Raw genomic sequence first — 16,642 nt, forward strand, 5'->3', positions numbered from 1 at the left:
AGGGGAAGCTAATGATAGGCTCCAGGCGAGCATCAAACTAACCAACTTAATATTGTGATACTTAGGCGCTTTCTACTTCTGGATTGGCACACACATGCTGAATCGTCTCTGGATCATCAGTAAGTACGTCACATTAGATATTTGTTTTATCGCCCTGCTGTAAATTAAAGGGCAGTTTTTCAACGGCTGTCAGTTCTGCTTCTAGCTACGCTACATCGCCCTAGCAGCACCTACGCACTGCGTTCAGATGTGCTCACCTCCGCCCTGGCGTTGAGCGCCTACAGCGCCGTCGCCTTCGGCCTCTGATGGCAGGAGGGTAGCCGACACATCAAGGCGTGGGTGGGACGCAGCACAACGCGGTGGTGGTGTAACGGTCAGCATGGTTGCTTCCCAAGCAGTTGATCCGGGTTCGATTCCCGGCCACCGCACAAAAGGTACTTTTTTCTTCTACGGGTATTCCACGTAACGAAACGCGATCTTCGAAACTGTGAACTGTCGCGGTACGAATAGTTTTCCTTCGCCCCTCGTCTCAGTCCGTGCTGCCAGGGCGCTAGTCTGCGGCTTTCGTTTCTCAGCATCGTGTGTCTCCATGTGTCGACTTGTCTCGACTTTGCTCGGCTGACGCGAAAGCTGACGCTTGGAAATGGGCATATATGTAGAGGGCAGGCGCGACAAACGACTGGGAGAGACCAAAAAACGACAAACACACGACAGAACCTTTCATTTTATTGTGGCCACAGATTCGCCCCTTAGTGTACCGAGAGGCAAGAGTGGCGTCAGCGTGCGGGACCGCATAATTATTGCTAAGCAACAACGAAGCCGAAGGAAAAATGCAAAATGAAAGAAGGCAACAGCACGTCGAGTTCCCAGCCGAGCACGCATCCATGTACTAACCACGGCCAACGATTCCTAACGCCGGTGAACAGACGAGAACCGCTGCACTACGCGCGGTGTGGCCGTTGGCGACAGTATCGCGCAACGTGTAGACACCTTACTTCTTGTGAAGATCGCTTGTTATTTACCTGGCAGTGTGTCGCTGGAGGAAGCATTGTCTTTTAGGGGAGAAAAATGAAATGGCACTTGGTGCGGTCGAATACGTGGCTTTTGTGTTCACAGCACGACGCTCTAACTTACTCAGCTATCGAGCTACGCAATGTGGCACGTCTGCAGTCCAATACCCGATCCACCGTCTCATCCACCTTTATTACTGCCCTGACACTCATTTACGCACATATCTGCTTTCGTTCACGTTTGCTCGCCTGATGCTTGGACCCCAAAAACCACAACCCAAAGATATCGTAAATGCCGTGAGAATAACCAAGACTCAGCAAACAAAAGAATGTTCGGCTACCGGGAATCGATTCCGGGCCTCGTGGCTGAAAGCCATGTCTCCTAACAGCTTTCCATTCTTTCAGGCCGCCAGACAATCAGACTTGCAAGGCAAGCACCATAGTCACTGCCGTTTCTCGTAGTATCTCTGGAACCTGTTCCCGCGTAATTTACTTGTTTTCCCGCATGTACGAAATTGGTAGTTTTGGAATATTTAAAATGCATTGTCAGATGTGGGGTTCGAACCCACGCTCCCCTTCGGGAACCAGAGCTTAAATCTGGCGCCTTAGACCGCTCGGCCAATCTGACGCGTGGGCGCCAAATCTCTTCCACCGTCGTTTCTCGGTATATCTCCAGAGCCTGACTGCGAAATCAGCGTGTTTTTTTCTTGTGTGAAGGAAATACGTTGGTTTTAGAGTATTTAAAACGAGTTGTCAGATGTGAGGTTGCACCCCACCCTCACTTTCGGGAACCACAGCTTAAACATGGTGCCTTACACCATTGTTTTCCGTCGCCATCTGTCTTGAGTGGAACGAGCAGAACTGTAGTTATCAATATTCACACTGACGCAGAGAAAACAAAAAACGACAGAAGAGGCCGTTCCCTAGCAACGGCTACGCTGTGCATTTCGCCCTCAGGGGAAGCTAATGATAGGCTCCAGGCGAGCATCAAACTAACCAACTTAATATTGTGATACTTAGGCGCTTTCTACTTCTGGATTGGCACACACATGCTGAATCGTCTCTGGATCATCAGTAAGTACGTCACATTAGATATTTGTTTTATCGCCCTGCTGTAAATTAAAGGGCAGTTTTTCAACGGCTGTCAGTTCTGCTTCTAGCTACGCTACATCGCCCTAGCAGCACCTACGCACTGCGTTCAGATGTGCTCACCTCCGCCCTGGCGTTGAGCGCCTACAGCGCCGTCGCCTTCGGCCTCTGATGGCAGGAGGGTAGCCGACACATCAAGGCGTGGGTGGGACGCAGCACAACGCGGTGGTGGTGTAACGGTCAGCATGGTTGCTTCCCAAGCAGTTGATCCGGGTTCGATTCCCGGCCACCGCACAAAAGGTACTTTTTTCTTCTACGGGTATTCCACGTAACGAAACGCGATCTTCGAAACTGTGAACTGTCGCGGTACGAATAGTTTTCCTTCGCCCCTCGTCTCAGTCCGTGCTGCCAGGGCGCTAGTCTGCGGCTTTCGTTTCTCAGCATCGTGTGTCTCCATGTGTCGACTTGTCTCGACTTTGCTCGGCTGACGCGAAAGCTGACGCTTGGAAATGGGCATATATGTAGAGGGCAGGCGCGACAAACGACTGGGAGAGACCAAAAAACGACAAACACACGACAGAACCTTTCATTTTATTGTGGCCACAGATTCGCCCCTTAGTGTACCGAGAGGCAAGAGTGGCGTCAGCGTGCGGGACCGCATAATTATTGCTAAGCAACAACGAAGCCGAAGGAAAAATGCAAAATGAAAGAAGGCAACAGCACGTCGAGTTCCCAGCCGAGCACGCATCCATGTACTAACCACGGCCAACGATTCCTAACGCCGGTGAACAGACGAGAACCGCTGCACTACGCGCGGTGTGGCCGTTGGCGACAGTATCGCGCAACGTGTAGACACCTTACTTCTTGTGAAGATCGCTTGTTATTTACCTGGCAGTGTGTCGCTGGAGGAAGCATTGTCTTTTAGGGGAGAAAAATGAAATGGCACTTGGTGCGGTCGAATACGTGGCTTTTGTGTTCACAGCACGACGCTCTAACTTACTCAGCTATCGAGCTACGCAATGTGGCACGTCTGCAGTCCAATACCCGATCCACCGTCTCATCCACCTTTATTACTGCCCTGACACTCATTTACGCACATATCTGCTTTCGTTCACGTTTGCTCGCCTGATGCTTGGACCCCAAAAACCACAACCCAAAGATATCGTAAATGCCGTGAGAATAACCAAGACTCAGCAAACAAAAGAATGTTCGGCTACCGGGAATCGATTCCGGGCCTCGTGGCTGAAAGCCATGTCTCCTAACAGCTTTCCATTCTTTCAGGCCGCCAGACAATCAGACTTGCAAGGCAAGCACCATAGTCACTGCCGTTTCTCGTAGTATCTGTGGAACCTGTTCCCGCGTAATTTACTTGTTTTCCCGCATGTACGAAATTGGTAGTTTTGGAATATTTAAAATGCATTGTCAGATGTGGGGTTCGAACCCACGCTCCCCTTCGGGAACCAGAGCTTAAATCTGGCGCCTTAGACCGCTCGGCCAATCTGACGCGTGGGCGCCAAATCTCTTCCACCGTCGTTTCTCGGTATATCTCCAGAGCCTGACTGCGAAATCAGCGTGTTTTTTTCTTGTGTGAAGGAAATACGTTGGTTTTAGAGTATTTAAAACGAGTTGTCAGATGTGAGGTTGCACCCCACCCTCACTTTCGGGAACCACAGCTTAAACATGGTGCCTTACACCATTGTTTTCCGTCGCCATCTGTCTTGAGTGGAACGAGCAGAACTGTAGTTATCAATATTCACACTGACGCAGAGAAAACAAAAAACGACAGAAGAGGCCGTTCCCTAGCAACGGCTACGCTGTGCATTTCGCCCTCAGGGGAAGCTAATGATAGGCTCCAGGCGAGCATCAAACTAACCAACTTAATATTGTGATACTTAGGCGCTTTCTACTTCTGGATTGGCACACACATGCTGAATCGTCTCTGGATCATCAGTAAGTACGTCACATTAGATATTTGTTTTATCGCCCTGCTGTAAATTAAAGGGCAGTTTTTCAACGGCTGTCAGTTCTGCTTCTAGCTACGCTACATCGCCCTAGCAGCACCTACGCACTGCGTTCAGATGTGCTCACCTCCGCCCTGGCGTTGAGCGCCTACAGCGCCGTCGCCTTCGGCCTCTGATGGCAGGAGGGTAGCCGACACATCAAGGCGTGGGTGGGACGCAGCACAACGCGGTGGTGGTGTAACGGTCAGCATGGTTGCTTCCCAAGCAGTTGATCCGGGTTCGATTCCCGGCCACCGCACAAAAGGTACTTTTTTCTTCTACGGGTATTCCACGTAACGAAACGCGATCTTCGAAACTGTGAACTGTCGCGGTACGAATAGTTTTCCTTCGCCCCTCGTCTCAGTCCGTGCTGCCAGGGCGCTAGTCTGCGGCTTTCGTTTCTCAGCATCGTGTGTCTCCATGTGTCGACTTGTCTCGACTTTGCTCGGCTGACGCGAAAGCTGACGCTTGGAAATGGGCATATATGTAGAGGGCAGGCGCGACAAACGACTGGGAGAGACCAAAAAACGACAAACACACGACAGAACCTTTCATTTTATTGTGGCCACAGATTCGCCCCTTAGTGTACCGAGAGGCAAGAGTGGCGTCAGCGTGCGGGACCGCATAATTATTGCTAAGCAACAACGAAGCCGAAGGAAAAATGCAAAATGAAAGAAGGCAACAGCACGTCGAGTTCCCAGCCGAGCACGCATCCATGTACTAACCACGGCCAACGATTCCTAACGCCGGTGAACAGACGAGAACCGCTGCACTACGCGCGGTGTGGCCGTTGGCGACAGTATCGCGCAACGTGTAGACACCTTACTTCTTGTGAAGATCGCTTGTTATTTACCTGGCAGTGTGTCGCTGGAGGAAGCATTGTCTTTTAGGGGAGAAAAATGAAATGGCACTTGGTGGGGTCGAATACGTGGCTTTTGTGTTCACAGCACGACGCTCTAACTTACTCAGCTATCGAGCTACGCAAGGTGGCACGTCTGCAGTCCAATACCCGATCCACCGTCTCATCCACCTTTATTACTGCCCTGACACTCATTTACGCACATATCTGCTTTCGTTCACGTTTGCTCGCCTGATGCTTGGACCCCAAAAACCACAACCCAAAGATATCGTAAATGCCGTGAGAATAACCAAGACTCAGCAAACAAAAGAATGTTCGGCTACCGGGAATCGATTCCGGGCCTCGTGGCTGAAAGCCATGTCTCCTAACAGCTTTCCATTCTTTCAGGCCGCCAGACAATCAGACTTGCAAGGCAAGCACCATAGTCACTGCCGTTTCTCGTAGTATCTGTGGAACCTGTTCCCGCGTAATTTACTTGTTTTCCCGCATGTACGAAATTGGTAGTTTTGGAATATTTAAAATGCATTGTCAGATGTGGGGTTCGAACCCACGCTCCCCTTCGGGAACCAGAGCTTAAATCTGGCGCCTTAGATCGCTCGGCCAATCTGACGCGTGGGCGCCAAATCTCTTCCACCGTCGTTTCTCGGTATATCTCCAGAGCCTGACTGCGAAATTAGCGTGTTTTTTTCTTGTGTGAAGGAAATACGTTGGTTTTAGAGTATTTAAAACGAGTTGTCAGATGTGAGGTTGCACCCCACCCTCACTTTCGGGAACCACAGCTTAAACATGGTGCCTTACACCATTGTTTTCCGTCGCCATCTGTCTTGAGTGGAACGAGCAGAACTGTAGTTATCAATATTCACACTGACGCAGAGAAAACAAAAAACGACAGAAGAGGCCGTTCCCTAGCAACGGCTACGCTGTGCATTTCGCCCTCAGGGGAAGCTAATGATAGGCTCCAGGCGAGCATCAAACTAACCAACTTAATATTGTGATACTTAGGCGCTTTCTACTTCTGGATTGGCACACACATGCTGAATCGTCTCTGGATCATCAGTAAGTACGTCACATTAGATATTTGTTTTATCGCCCTGCTGTAAATTAAAGGGCAGTTTTTCAACGGCTGTCAGTTCTGCTTCTAGCTACGCTACATCGCCCTAGCAGCACCTACGCACTGCGTTCAGATGTGCTCACCTCCGCCCTGGCGTTGAGCGCCTACAGCGCCGTCGCCTTCGGCCTCTGATGGCAGGAGGGTAGCCGACACATCAAGGCGTGGGTGGGACGCAGCACAACGCGGTGGTGGTGTAACGGTCAGCATGGTTGCTTCCCAAGCAGTTGATCCGGGTTCGATTCCCGGCCACCGCACAAAAGGTACTTTTTTCTTCTACGGGTATTCCACGTAACGAAACGCGATCTTCGAAACTGTGAACTGTCGCGGTACGAATAGTTTTCCTTCGCCCCTCGTCTCAGTCCGTGCTGCCAGGGCGCTAGTCTGCGGCTTTCGTTTCTCAGCATCGTGTGTCTCCATGTGTCGACTTGTCTCGACTTTGCTCGGCTGACGCGAAAGCTGACGCTTGGAAATGGGCATATATGTAGAGGGCAGGCGCGACAAACGACTGGGAGAGACCAAAAAACGACAAACACACGACAGAACCTTTCATTTTATTGTGGCCACAGATTCGCCCCTTAGTGTACCGAGAGGCAAGAGTGGCGTCAGCGTGCGGGACCGCATAATTATTGCTAAGCAACAACGAAGCCGAAGGAAAAATGCAAAATGAAAGAAGGCAACAGCACGTCGAGTTCCCAGCCGAGCACGCATCCATGTACTAACCACGGCCAACGATTCCTAACGCCGGTGAACAGACGAGAACCGCTGCACTACGCGCGGTGTGGCCGTTGGCGACAGTATCGCGCAACGTGTAGACACCTTACTTCTTGTGAAGATCGCTTGTTATTTACCTGGCAGTGTGTCGCTGGAGGAAGCATTGTCTTTTAGGGGAGAAAAATGAAATGGCACTTGGTGCGGTCGAATACGTGGCTTTTGTGTTCACAGCACGACGCTCTAACTTACTCAGCTATCGAGCTACGCAATGTGGCACGTCTGCAGTCCAATACCCGATCCACCGTCTCATCCACCTTTATTACTGCCCTGACACTCATTTACGCACATATCTGCTTTCGTTCACGTTTGCTCGCCTGATGCTTGGACCCCAAAAACCACAACCCAAAGATATCGTAAATGCCGTGAGAATAACCAAGACTCAGCAAACAAAAGAATGTTCGGCTACCGGGAATCGATTCCGGGCCTCGTGGCTGAAAGCCATGTCTCCTAACAGCTTTCCATTCTTTCAGGCCGCCAGACAATCAGACTTGCAAGGCAAGCACCATAGTCACTGCCGTTTCTCGTAGTATCTGTGGAACCTGTTCCCGCGTAATTTACTTGTTTTCCCGCATGTACGAAATTGGTAGTTTTGGAATATTTAAAATGCATTGTCAGATGTGGGGTTCGAACCCACGCTCCCCTTCGGGAACCAGAGCTTAAATCTGGCGCCTTAGACCGCTCGGCCAATCTGACGCGTGGGCGCCAAATCTCTTCCACCGTCGTTTCTCGGTATATCTCCAGAGCCTGACTGCGAAATTAGCGTGTTTTTTTCTTGTGTGAAGGAAATACGTTGGTTTTAGAGTATTTAAAACGAGTTGTCAGATGTGAGGTTGCACCCCACCCTCACTTTCGGGAACCACAGCTTAAACATGGTGCCTTACACCATTGTTTTCCGTCGCCATCTGTCTTGAGTGGAACGAGCAGAACTGTAGTTATCAATATTCACACTGACGCAGAGAAAACAAAAAACGACAGAAGAGGCCGTTCCCTAGCAACGGCTACGCTGTGCATTTCGCCCTCAGGGGAAGCTAATGATAGGCTCCAGGCGAGCATCAAACTAACCAACTTAATATTGTGATACTTAGGCGCTTTCTACTTCTGGATTGGCACACACATGCTGAATCGTCTCTGGATCATCAGTAAGTACGTCACATTAGATATTTGTTTTATCGCCCTGCTGTAAATTAAAGGGCAGTTTTTCAACGGCTGTCAGTTCTGCTTCTAGCTACGCTACATCGCCCTAGCAGCACCTACGCACTGCGTTCAGATGTGCTCACCTCCGCCCTGGCGTTGAGCGCCTACAGCGCCGTCGCCTTCGGCCTCTGATGGCAGGAGGGTAGCCGACACATCAAGGCGTGGGTGGGACGCAGCACAACGCGGTGGTGGTGTAACGGTCAGCATGGTTGCTTCCCAAGCAGTTGATCCGGGTTCGATTCCCGGCCACCGCACAAAAGGTACTTTTTTCTTCTACGGGTATTCCACGTAACGAAACGCGATCTTCGAAACTGTGAACTGTCGCGGTACGAATAGTTTTCCTTCGCCCCTCGTCTCAGTCCGTGCTGCCAGGGCGCTAGTCTGCGGCTTTCGTTTCTCAGCATCGTGTGTCTCCATGTGTCGACTTGTCTCGACTTTGCTCGGCTGACGCGAAAGCTGACGCTTGGAAATGGGCATATATGTAGAGGGCAGGCGCGACAAACGACTGGGAGAGACCAAAAAACGACAAACACACGACAGAACCTTTCATTTTATTGTGGCCACAGATTCGCCCCTTAGTGTACCGAGAGGCAAGAGTGGCGTCAGCGTGCGGGACCGCATAATTATTGCTAAGCAACAACGAAGCCGAAGGAAAAATGCAAAATGAAAGAAGGCAACAGCACGTCGAGTTCCCAGCCGAGCACGCATCCATGTACTAACCACGGCCAACGATTCCTAACGCCGGTGAACAGACGAGAACCGCTGCACTACGCGCGGTGTGGCCGTTGGCGACAGTATCGCGCAACGTGTAGACACCTTACTTCTTGTGAAGATCGCTTGTTATTTACCTGGCAGTGTGTCGCTGGAGGAAGCATTGTCTTTTAGGGGAGAAAAATGAAATGGCACTTGGTGCGGTCGAATACGTGGCTTTTGTGTTCACAGCACGACGCTCTAACTTACTCAGCTATCGAGCTACGCAATGTGGCACGTCTGCAGTCCAATACCCGATCCACCGTCTCATCCACCTTTATTACTGCCCTGACACTCATTTACGCACATATCTGCTTTCGTTCACGTTTGCTCGCCTGATGCTTGGACCCCAAAAACCACAACCCAAAGATATCGTAAATGCCGTGAGAATAACCAAGACTCAGCAAACAAAAGAATGTTCGGCTACCGGGAATCGATTCCGGGCCTCGTGGCTGAAAGCCATGTCTCCTAACAGCTTTCCATTCTTTCAGGCCGCCAGACAATCAGACTTGCAAGGCAAGCACCATAGTCACTGCCGTTTCTCGTAGTATCTGTGGAACCTGTTCCCGCGTAATTTACTTGTTTTCCCGCATGTACGAAATTGGTAGTTTTGGAATATTTAAAATGCATTGTCAGATGTGGGGTTCGAACCCACGCTCCCCTTCGGGAACCAGAGCTTAAATCTGGCGCCTTAGACCGCTCGGCCAATCTGACGCGTGGGCGCCAAATCTCTTCCACCGTCGTTTCTCGGTATATCTCCAGAGCCTGACTGCGAAATTAGCGTGTTTTTTTCTTGTGTGAAGGAAATACGTTGGTTTTAGAGTATTTAAAACGAGTTGTCAGATGTGAGGTTGCACCCCACCCTCACTTTCGGGAACCACAGCTTAAACATGGTGCCTTACACCATTGTTTTCCGTCGCCATCTGTCTTGAGTGGAACGAGCAGAACTGTAGTTATCAATATTCACACTGACGCAGAGAAAACAAAAAACGACAGAAGAGGCCGTTCCCTAGCAACGGCTACGCTGTGCATTTCGCCCTCAGGGGAAGCTAATGATAGGCTCCAGGCGAGCATCAAACTAACCAACTTAATATTGTGATACTTAGGCGCTTTCTACTTCTGGATTGGCACACACATGCTGAATCGTCTCTGGATCATCAGTAAGTACGTCACATTAGATATTTGTTTTATCGCCCTGCTGTAAATTAAAGGGCAGTTTTTCAACGGCTGTCAGTTCTGCTTCTAGCTACGCTACATCGCCCTAGCAGCACCTACGCACTGCGTTCAGATGTGCTCACCTCCGCCCTGGCGTTGAGCGCCTACAGCGCCGTCGCCTTCGGCCTCTGATGGCAGGAGGGTAGCCGACACATCAAGGCGTGGGTGGGACGCAGCACAACGCGGTGGTGGTGTAACGGTCAGCATGGTTGCTTCCCAAGCAGTTGATCCGGGTTCGATTCCCGGCCACCGCACAAAAGGTACTTTTTTCTTCTACGGGTATTCCACGTAACGAAACGCGATCTTCGAAACTGTGAACTGTCGCGGTACGAATAGTTTTCCTTCGCCCCTCGTCTCAGTCCGTGCTGCCAGGGCGCTAGTCTGCGGCTTTCGTTTCTCAGCATCGTGTGTCTCCATGTGTCGACTTGTCTCGACTTTGCTCGGCTGACGCGAAAGCTGACGCTTGGAAATGGGCATATATGTAGAGGGCAGGCGCGACAAACGACTGGGAGAGACCAAAAAACGACAAACACACGACAGAACCTTTCATTTTATTGTGGCCACAGATTCGCCCCTTAGTGTACCGAGAGGCAAGAGTGGCGTCAGCGTGCGGGACCGCATAATTATTGCTAAGCAACAACGAAGCCGAAGGAAAAATGCAAAATGAAAGAAGGCAACAGCACGTCGAGTTCCCAGCCGAGCACGCATCCATGTACTAACCACGGCCAACGATTCCTAACGCCGGTGAACAGACGAGAACCGCTGCACTACGCGCGGTGTGGCCGTTGGCGACAGTATCGCGCAACGTGTAGACACCTTACTTCTTGTGAAGATCGCTTGTTATTTACCTGGCAGTGTGTCGCTGGAGGAAGCATTGTCTTTTAGGGGAGAAAAATGAAATGGCACTTGGTGCGGTCGAATACGTGGCTTTTGTGTTCACAGCACGACGCTCTAACTTACTCAGCTATCGAGCTACGCAAGGTGGCACGTCTGCAGTCCAATACCCGATCCACCGTCTCATCCACCTTTATTACTGCCCTGACACTCATTTACGCACATATCTGCTTTCGTTCACGTTTGCTCGCCTGATGCTTGGACCCCAAAAACCACAACCCAAAGATATCGTAAATGCCGTGAGAATAACCAAGACTCAGCAAACAAAAGAATGTTCGGCTACCGGGAATCGATTCCGGGCCTCGTGGCTGAAAGCCATGTCTCCTAACAGCTTTCCATTCTTTCAGGCCGCCAGACAATCAGACTTGCAAGGCAAGCACCATAGTCACTGCCGTTTCTCGTAGTATCTCTGGAACCTGTTCCCGCGTAATTTACTTGTTTTCCCGCATGTACGAAATTGGTAGTTTTGGAATATTTAAAATGCATTGTCAGATGTGGGGTTCGAACCCACGCTCCCCTTCGGGAACCAGAGCTTAAATCTGGCGCCTTAGACCGCTCGGCCAATCTGACGCGTGGGCGCCAAATCTCTTCCACCGTCGTTTCTCGGTATATCTCCAGAGCCTGACTGCGAAATCAGCGTGTTTTTTTCTTGTGTGAAGGAAATACGTTGGTTTTAGAGTATTTAAAACGAGTTGTCAGATGTGAGGTTGCACCCCACCCTCACTTTCGGGAACCACAGCTTAAACATGGTGCCTTACACCATTGTTTTCCGTCGCCATCTGTCTTGAGTGGAACGAGCAGAACTGTAGTTATCAATATTCACACTGACGCAGAGAAAACAAAAAACGACAGAAGAGGCCGTTCCCTAGCAACGGCTACGCTGTGCATTTCGCCCTCAGGGGAAGCTAATGATAGGCTCCAGGCGAGCATCAAACTAACCAACTTAATATTGTGATACTTAGGCGCTTTCTACTTCTGGATTGGCACACACATGCTGAATCGTCTCTGGATCATCAGTAAGTACGTCACATTAGATATTTGTTTTATCGCCCTGCTGTAAATTAAAGGGCAGTTTTTCAACGGCTGTCAGTTCTGCTTCTAGCTACGCTACATCGCCCTAGCAGCACCTACGCACTGCGTTCAGATGTGCTCACCTCCGCCCTGGCGTTGAGCGCCTACAGCGCCGTCGCCTTCGGCCTCTGATGGCAGGAGGGTAGCCGACACATCAAGGCGTGGGTGGGACGCAGCACAACGCGGTGGTGGTGTAACGGTCAGCATGGTTGCTTCCCAAGCAGTTGATCCGGGTTCGATTCCCGGCCACCGCACAAAAGGTACTTTTTTCTTCTACGGGTATTCCACGTAACGAAACGCGATCTTCGAAACTGTGAACTGTCGCGGTACGAATAGTTTTCCTTCGCCCCTCGTCTCAGTCCGTGCTGCCAGGGCGCTAGTCTGCGGCTTTCGTTTCTCAGCATCGTGTGTCTCCATGTGTCGACTTGTCTCGACTTTGCTCGGCTGACGCGAAAGCTGACGCTTGGAAATGGGCATATATGTAGAGGGCAGGCGCGACAAACGACTGGGAGAGACCAAAAAACGACAAACACACGACAGAACCTTTCATTTTATTGTGGCCACAGATTCGCCCCTTAGTGTACCGAGAGGCAAGAGTGGCGTCAGCGTGCGGGACCGCATAATTATTGCTAAGCAACAACGAAGCCGAAGGAAAAATGCAAAATGAAAGAAGGCAACAGCACGTCGAGTTCCCAGCCGAGCACGCATCCATGTACTAACCACGGCCAACGATTCCTAACGCCGGTGAACAGACGAGAACCGCTGCACTACGCGCGGTGTGGCCGTTGGCGACAGTATCGCGCAACGTGTAGACACCTTACTTCTTGTGAAGATCGCTTGTTATTTACCTGGCAGTGTGTCGCTGGAGGAAGCATTGTCTTTTAGGGGAGAAAAATGAAATGGCACTTGGTGCGGTCGAATACGTGGCTTTTGTGTTCACAGCACGACGCTCTAACTTACTCAGCTATCGAGCTACGCAATGTGGCACGTCTGCAGTCCAATACCCGATCCACCGTCTCATCCACCTTTATTACTGCCCTGACACTCATTTACGCACATATCTGCTTTCGTTCACGTTTGCTCGCCTGATGCTTGGACCCCAAAAACCACAACCCAAAGATATCGTAAATGCCGTGAGAATAACCAAGACTCAGCAAACAAAAGAATGTTCGGCTACCGGGAATCGATTCCGGGCCTCGTGGCTGAAAGCCATGTCTCCTAACAGCTTTCCATTCTTTCAGGCCGCCAGACAATCAGACTTGCAAGGCAAGCACCATAGTCACTGCCGTTTCTCGTAGTATCTCTGGAACCTGTTCCCGCGTAATTTACTTGTTTTCCCGCATGTACGAAATTGGTAGTTTTGGAATATTTAAAATGCATTGTCAGATGTGGGGTTCGAACCCACGCTCCCCTTCGGGAACCAGAGCTTAAATCTGGCGCCTTAGACCGCTCGGCCAATCTGACGCGTGGGCGCCAAATCTCTTCCACCGTCGTTTCTCGGTATATCTCCAGAGCCTGACTGCGAAATCAGCGTGTTTTTTTCTTGTGTGAAGGAAATACGTTGGTTTTAGAGTATTTAAAACGAGTTGTCAGATGTGAGGTTGCACCCCACCCTCACTTTCGGGAACCACAGCTTAAACATGGTGCCTTACACCATTGTTTTCCGTCGCCATCTGTCTTGAGTGGAACGAGCAGAACTGTAGTTATCAATATTCACACTGACGCAGAGAAAACAAAAAACGACAGAAGAGGCCGTTCCCTAGCAACGGCTACGCTGTGCATTTCGCCCTCAGGGGAAGCTAATGATAGGCTCCAGGCGAGCATCAAACTAACCAACTTAATATTGTGATACTTAGGCGCTTTCTACTTCTGGATTGGCACACACATGCTGAATCGTCTCTGGATCATCAGTAAGTACGTCACATTAGATATTTGTTTTATCGCCCTGCTGTAAATTAAAGGGCAGTTTTTCAACGGCTGTCAGTTCTGCTTCTAGCTACGCTACATCGCCCTAGCAGCACCTACGCACTGCGTTCAGATGTGCTCACCTCCGCCCTGGCGTTGAGCGCCTACAGCGCCGTCGCCTTCGGCCTCTGATGGCAGGAGGGTAGCCGACACATCAAGGCGTGGGTGGGACGCAGCACAACGCGGTGGTGGTGTAACGGTCAGCATGGTTGCTTCCCAAGCAGTTGATCCGGGTTCGATTCCCGGCCACCGCACAAAAGGTACTTTTTTCTTCTACGGGTATTCCACGTAACGAAACGCGATCTTCGAAACTGTGAACTGTCGCGGTACGAATAGTTTTCCTTCGCCCCTCGTCTCAGTCCGTGCTGCCAGGGCGCTAGTCTGCGGCTTTCGTTTCTCAGCATCGTGTGTCTCCATGTGTCGACTTGTCTCGACTTTGCTCGGCTGACGCGAAAGCTGACGCTTGGAAATGGGCATATATGTAGAGGGCAGGCGCGACAAACGACTGGGAGAGACCAAAAAACGACAAACACACGACAGAACCTTTCATTTTATTGTGGCCACAGATTCGCCCCTTAGTGTACCGAGAGGCAAGAGTGGCGTCAGCGTGCGGGACCGCATAATTATTGCTAAGCAACAACGAAGCCGAAGGAAAAATGCAAAATGAAAGAAGGCAACAGCACGTCGAGTTCCCAGCCGAGCACGCATCCATGTACTAACCACGGCCAACGATTCCTAACGCCGGTGAACAGACGAGAACCGCTGCACTACGCGCGGTGTGGCCGTTGGCGACAGTATCGCGCAACGTGTAGACACCTTACTTCTTGTGAAGATCGCTTGTTATTTACCTGGCAGTGTGTCGCTGGAGGAAGCATTGTCTTTTAGGGGAGAAAAATGAAATGGCACTTGGTGCGGTCGAATACGTGGCTTTTGTGTTCACAGCACGACGCTCTAACTTACTCAGCTATCGAGCTACGCAATGTGGCACGTCTGCAGTCCAATACCCGATCCACCGTCTCATCCACCTTTATTACTGCCCTGACACTCATTTACGCACATATCTGCTTTCGTTCACGTTTGCTCGCCTGATGCTTGGACCCCAAAAACCACAACCCAAAGATATCGTAAATGCCGTGAGAATAACCAAGACTCAGCAAACAAAAGAATGTTCGGCTACCGGGAATCGATTCCGGGCCTCGTGGCTGAAAGCCATGTCTCCTAACAGCTTTCCATTCTTTCAGGCCGCCAGACAATCAGACTTGCAAGGCAAGCACCATAGTCACTGCCGTTTCTCGTAGTATCTCTGGAACCTGTTCCCGCGTAATTTACTTGTTTTCCCGCATGTACGAAATTGGTAGTTTTGGAATATTTAAAATGCATTGTCAGATGTGGGGTTCGAACCCACGCTCCCCTTCGGGAACCAGAGCTTAAATCTGGCGCCTTAGACCGCTCGGCCAATCTGACGCGTGGGCGCCAAATCTCTTCCACCGTCGTTTCTCGGTATATCTCCAGAGCCTGACTGCGAAATCAGCGTGTTTTTTTCTTGTGTGAAGGAAATACGTTGGTTTTAGAGTATTTAAAACGAGTTGTCAGATGTGAGGTTGCACCCCACCCTCACTTTCGGGAACCACAGCTTAAACATGGTGCCTTACACCATTGTTTTCCGTCGCCATCTGTCTTGAGTGGAACGAGCAGAACTGTAGTTATCAATATTCACACTGACGCAGAGAAAACAAAAAACGACAGAAGAGGCCGTTCCCTAGCAACGGCTACGCTGTGCATTTCGCCCTCAGGGGAAGCTAATGATAGGCTCCAGGCGAGCATCAAACTAACCAACTTAATATTGTGATACTTAGGCGCTTTCTACTTCTGGATTGGCACACACATGCTGAATCGTCTCTGGATCATCAGTAAGTACGTCACATTAGATATTTGTTTTATCGCCCTGCTGTAAATTAAAGGGCAGTTTTTCAACGGCTGTCAGTTCTGCTTCTAGCTACGCTACATCGCCCTAGCAGCACCTACGCACTGCGTTCAGATGTGCTCACCTCCGCCCTGGCGTTGAGCGCCTACAGCGCCGTCGCCTTCGGCCTCTGATGGCAGGAGGGTAGCCGACACATCAAGGCGTGGGTGGGACGCAGCACAACGCGGTGGTGGTGTAACGGTCAGCATGGTTGCTTCCCAAGCAGTTGATCCGGGTTCGATTCCCGGCCACCGCACAAAAGGTACTTTTTTCTTCTACGGGTATTCCACGTAACGAAACGCGATCTTCGAAACTGTGAACTGTCGCGGTACGAATAGTTTTCCTTCGCCCCTCGTCTCAGTCCGTGCTGCCAGGGCGCTAGTCTGCGGCTTTCGTTTCTCAGCATCGTGTGTCTCCATGTGTCGACTTGTCTCGACTTTGCTCGGCTGACGCGAAAGCTGACGCTTGGAAATGGGCATATATGTAGAGGGCAGGCGCGACAAACGACTGGGAGAGACCAAAAAACGACAAACACACGACAGAACCTTTCATTTTATTGTGGCCACAGATTCGCCCCTTAGTGTACCGAGAGGCAAGAGTGGCGTCAGCGTGCGGGACCGCATAATTATTGCTAAGCAACAACGAAGCCGAAGGAAAAATGCAAAATGAAAGAAGGCAACAGCACGTCGAGTTCCCAGCCGAGCACGCATCCATGTACTAACCACGGCCAACGATTCCTAACGCCGGTGA

General features: G+C 50.6%; 17 non-coding genes across 17 annotated transcripts; 9 read left to right on the top strand and 8 right to left on the bottom strand.

The window, feature by feature from the left end:
• The first annotated feature begins 356 nt into the window (after nucleotides 1–356).
• Trnag-ccc lies at nucleotides 357–428 on the top strand. Its single transcript has one exon. It is a non-coding gene; the product is annotated as a tRNA-Gly (tRNA).
• Nucleotides 429–1,554: 1,126 nt separating this feature from the next.
• On the bottom strand, nucleotides 1,555–1,638 carry Trnal-uaa. The gene has a single exon. It is a non-coding gene; the product is annotated as a tRNA-Leu (tRNA).
• Nucleotides 1,639–2,321: 683 nt separating this feature from the next.
• Nucleotides 2,322–2,393, top strand: Trnag-ccc. Its single transcript has one exon. It is a non-coding gene; the product is annotated as a tRNA-Gly (tRNA).
• Nucleotides 2,394–3,519: 1,126 nt separating this feature from the next.
• On the bottom strand, nucleotides 3,520–3,603 carry Trnal-uaa. The gene has a single exon. It is a non-coding gene; the product is annotated as a tRNA-Leu (tRNA).
• Nucleotides 3,604–4,286: 683 nt separating this feature from the next.
• Trnag-ccc lies at nucleotides 4,287–4,358 on the top strand. Its single transcript has one exon. It is a non-coding gene; the product is annotated as a tRNA-Gly (tRNA).
• A 1,126-nt stretch (nucleotides 4,359–5,484) lies between these two features.
• Nucleotides 5,485–5,568, bottom strand: Trnal-uaa. The gene has a single exon. It is a non-coding gene; the product is annotated as a tRNA-Leu (tRNA).
• Nucleotides 5,569–6,251: 683 nt separating this feature from the next.
• Trnag-ccc lies at nucleotides 6,252–6,323 on the top strand. The gene has a single exon. It is a non-coding gene; the product is annotated as a tRNA-Gly (tRNA).
• Nucleotides 6,324–7,449: 1,126 nt separating this feature from the next.
• Nucleotides 7,450–7,533, bottom strand: Trnal-uaa. Its single transcript has one exon. It is a non-coding gene; the product is annotated as a tRNA-Leu (tRNA).
• A 683-nt stretch (nucleotides 7,534–8,216) lies between these two features.
• On the top strand, nucleotides 8,217–8,288 carry Trnag-ccc. The gene has a single exon. It is a non-coding gene; the product is annotated as a tRNA-Gly (tRNA).
• Nucleotides 8,289–9,414: 1,126 nt separating this feature from the next.
• Nucleotides 9,415–9,498, bottom strand: Trnal-uaa. Its single transcript has one exon. It is a non-coding gene; the product is annotated as a tRNA-Leu (tRNA).
• Nucleotides 9,499–10,181: 683 nt separating this feature from the next.
• Trnag-ccc lies at nucleotides 10,182–10,253 on the top strand. The gene has a single exon. It is a non-coding gene; the product is annotated as a tRNA-Gly (tRNA).
• Nucleotides 10,254–11,379: 1,126 nt separating this feature from the next.
• Trnal-uaa lies at nucleotides 11,380–11,463 on the bottom strand. Its single transcript has one exon. It is a non-coding gene; the product is annotated as a tRNA-Leu (tRNA).
• A 683-nt stretch (nucleotides 11,464–12,146) lies between these two features.
• Nucleotides 12,147–12,218, top strand: Trnag-ccc. Its single transcript has one exon. It is a non-coding gene; the product is annotated as a tRNA-Gly (tRNA).
• A 1,126-nt stretch (nucleotides 12,219–13,344) lies between these two features.
• On the bottom strand, nucleotides 13,345–13,428 carry Trnal-uaa. Its single transcript has one exon. It is a non-coding gene; the product is annotated as a tRNA-Leu (tRNA).
• Nucleotides 13,429–14,111: 683 nt separating this feature from the next.
• Trnag-ccc lies at nucleotides 14,112–14,183 on the top strand. The gene has a single exon. It is a non-coding gene; the product is annotated as a tRNA-Gly (tRNA).
• A 1,126-nt stretch (nucleotides 14,184–15,309) lies between these two features.
• Trnal-uaa lies at nucleotides 15,310–15,393 on the bottom strand. The gene has a single exon. It is a non-coding gene; the product is annotated as a tRNA-Leu (tRNA).
• A 683-nt stretch (nucleotides 15,394–16,076) lies between these two features.
• On the top strand, nucleotides 16,077–16,148 carry Trnag-ccc. Its single transcript has one exon. It is a non-coding gene; the product is annotated as a tRNA-Gly (tRNA).
• Nucleotides 16,149–16,642: the final 494 nt, after the last annotated feature.

The sequence above is a fragment of the Schistocerca piceifrons genome, chromosome 2 (assembly GCF_021461385.2).
Source record: "Schistocerca piceifrons isolate TAMUIC-IGC-003096 chromosome 2, iqSchPice1.1, whole genome shotgun sequence".
NCBI lineage: Eukaryota > Metazoa > Arthropoda > Insecta > Orthoptera > Acrididae > Schistocerca > Schistocerca piceifrons.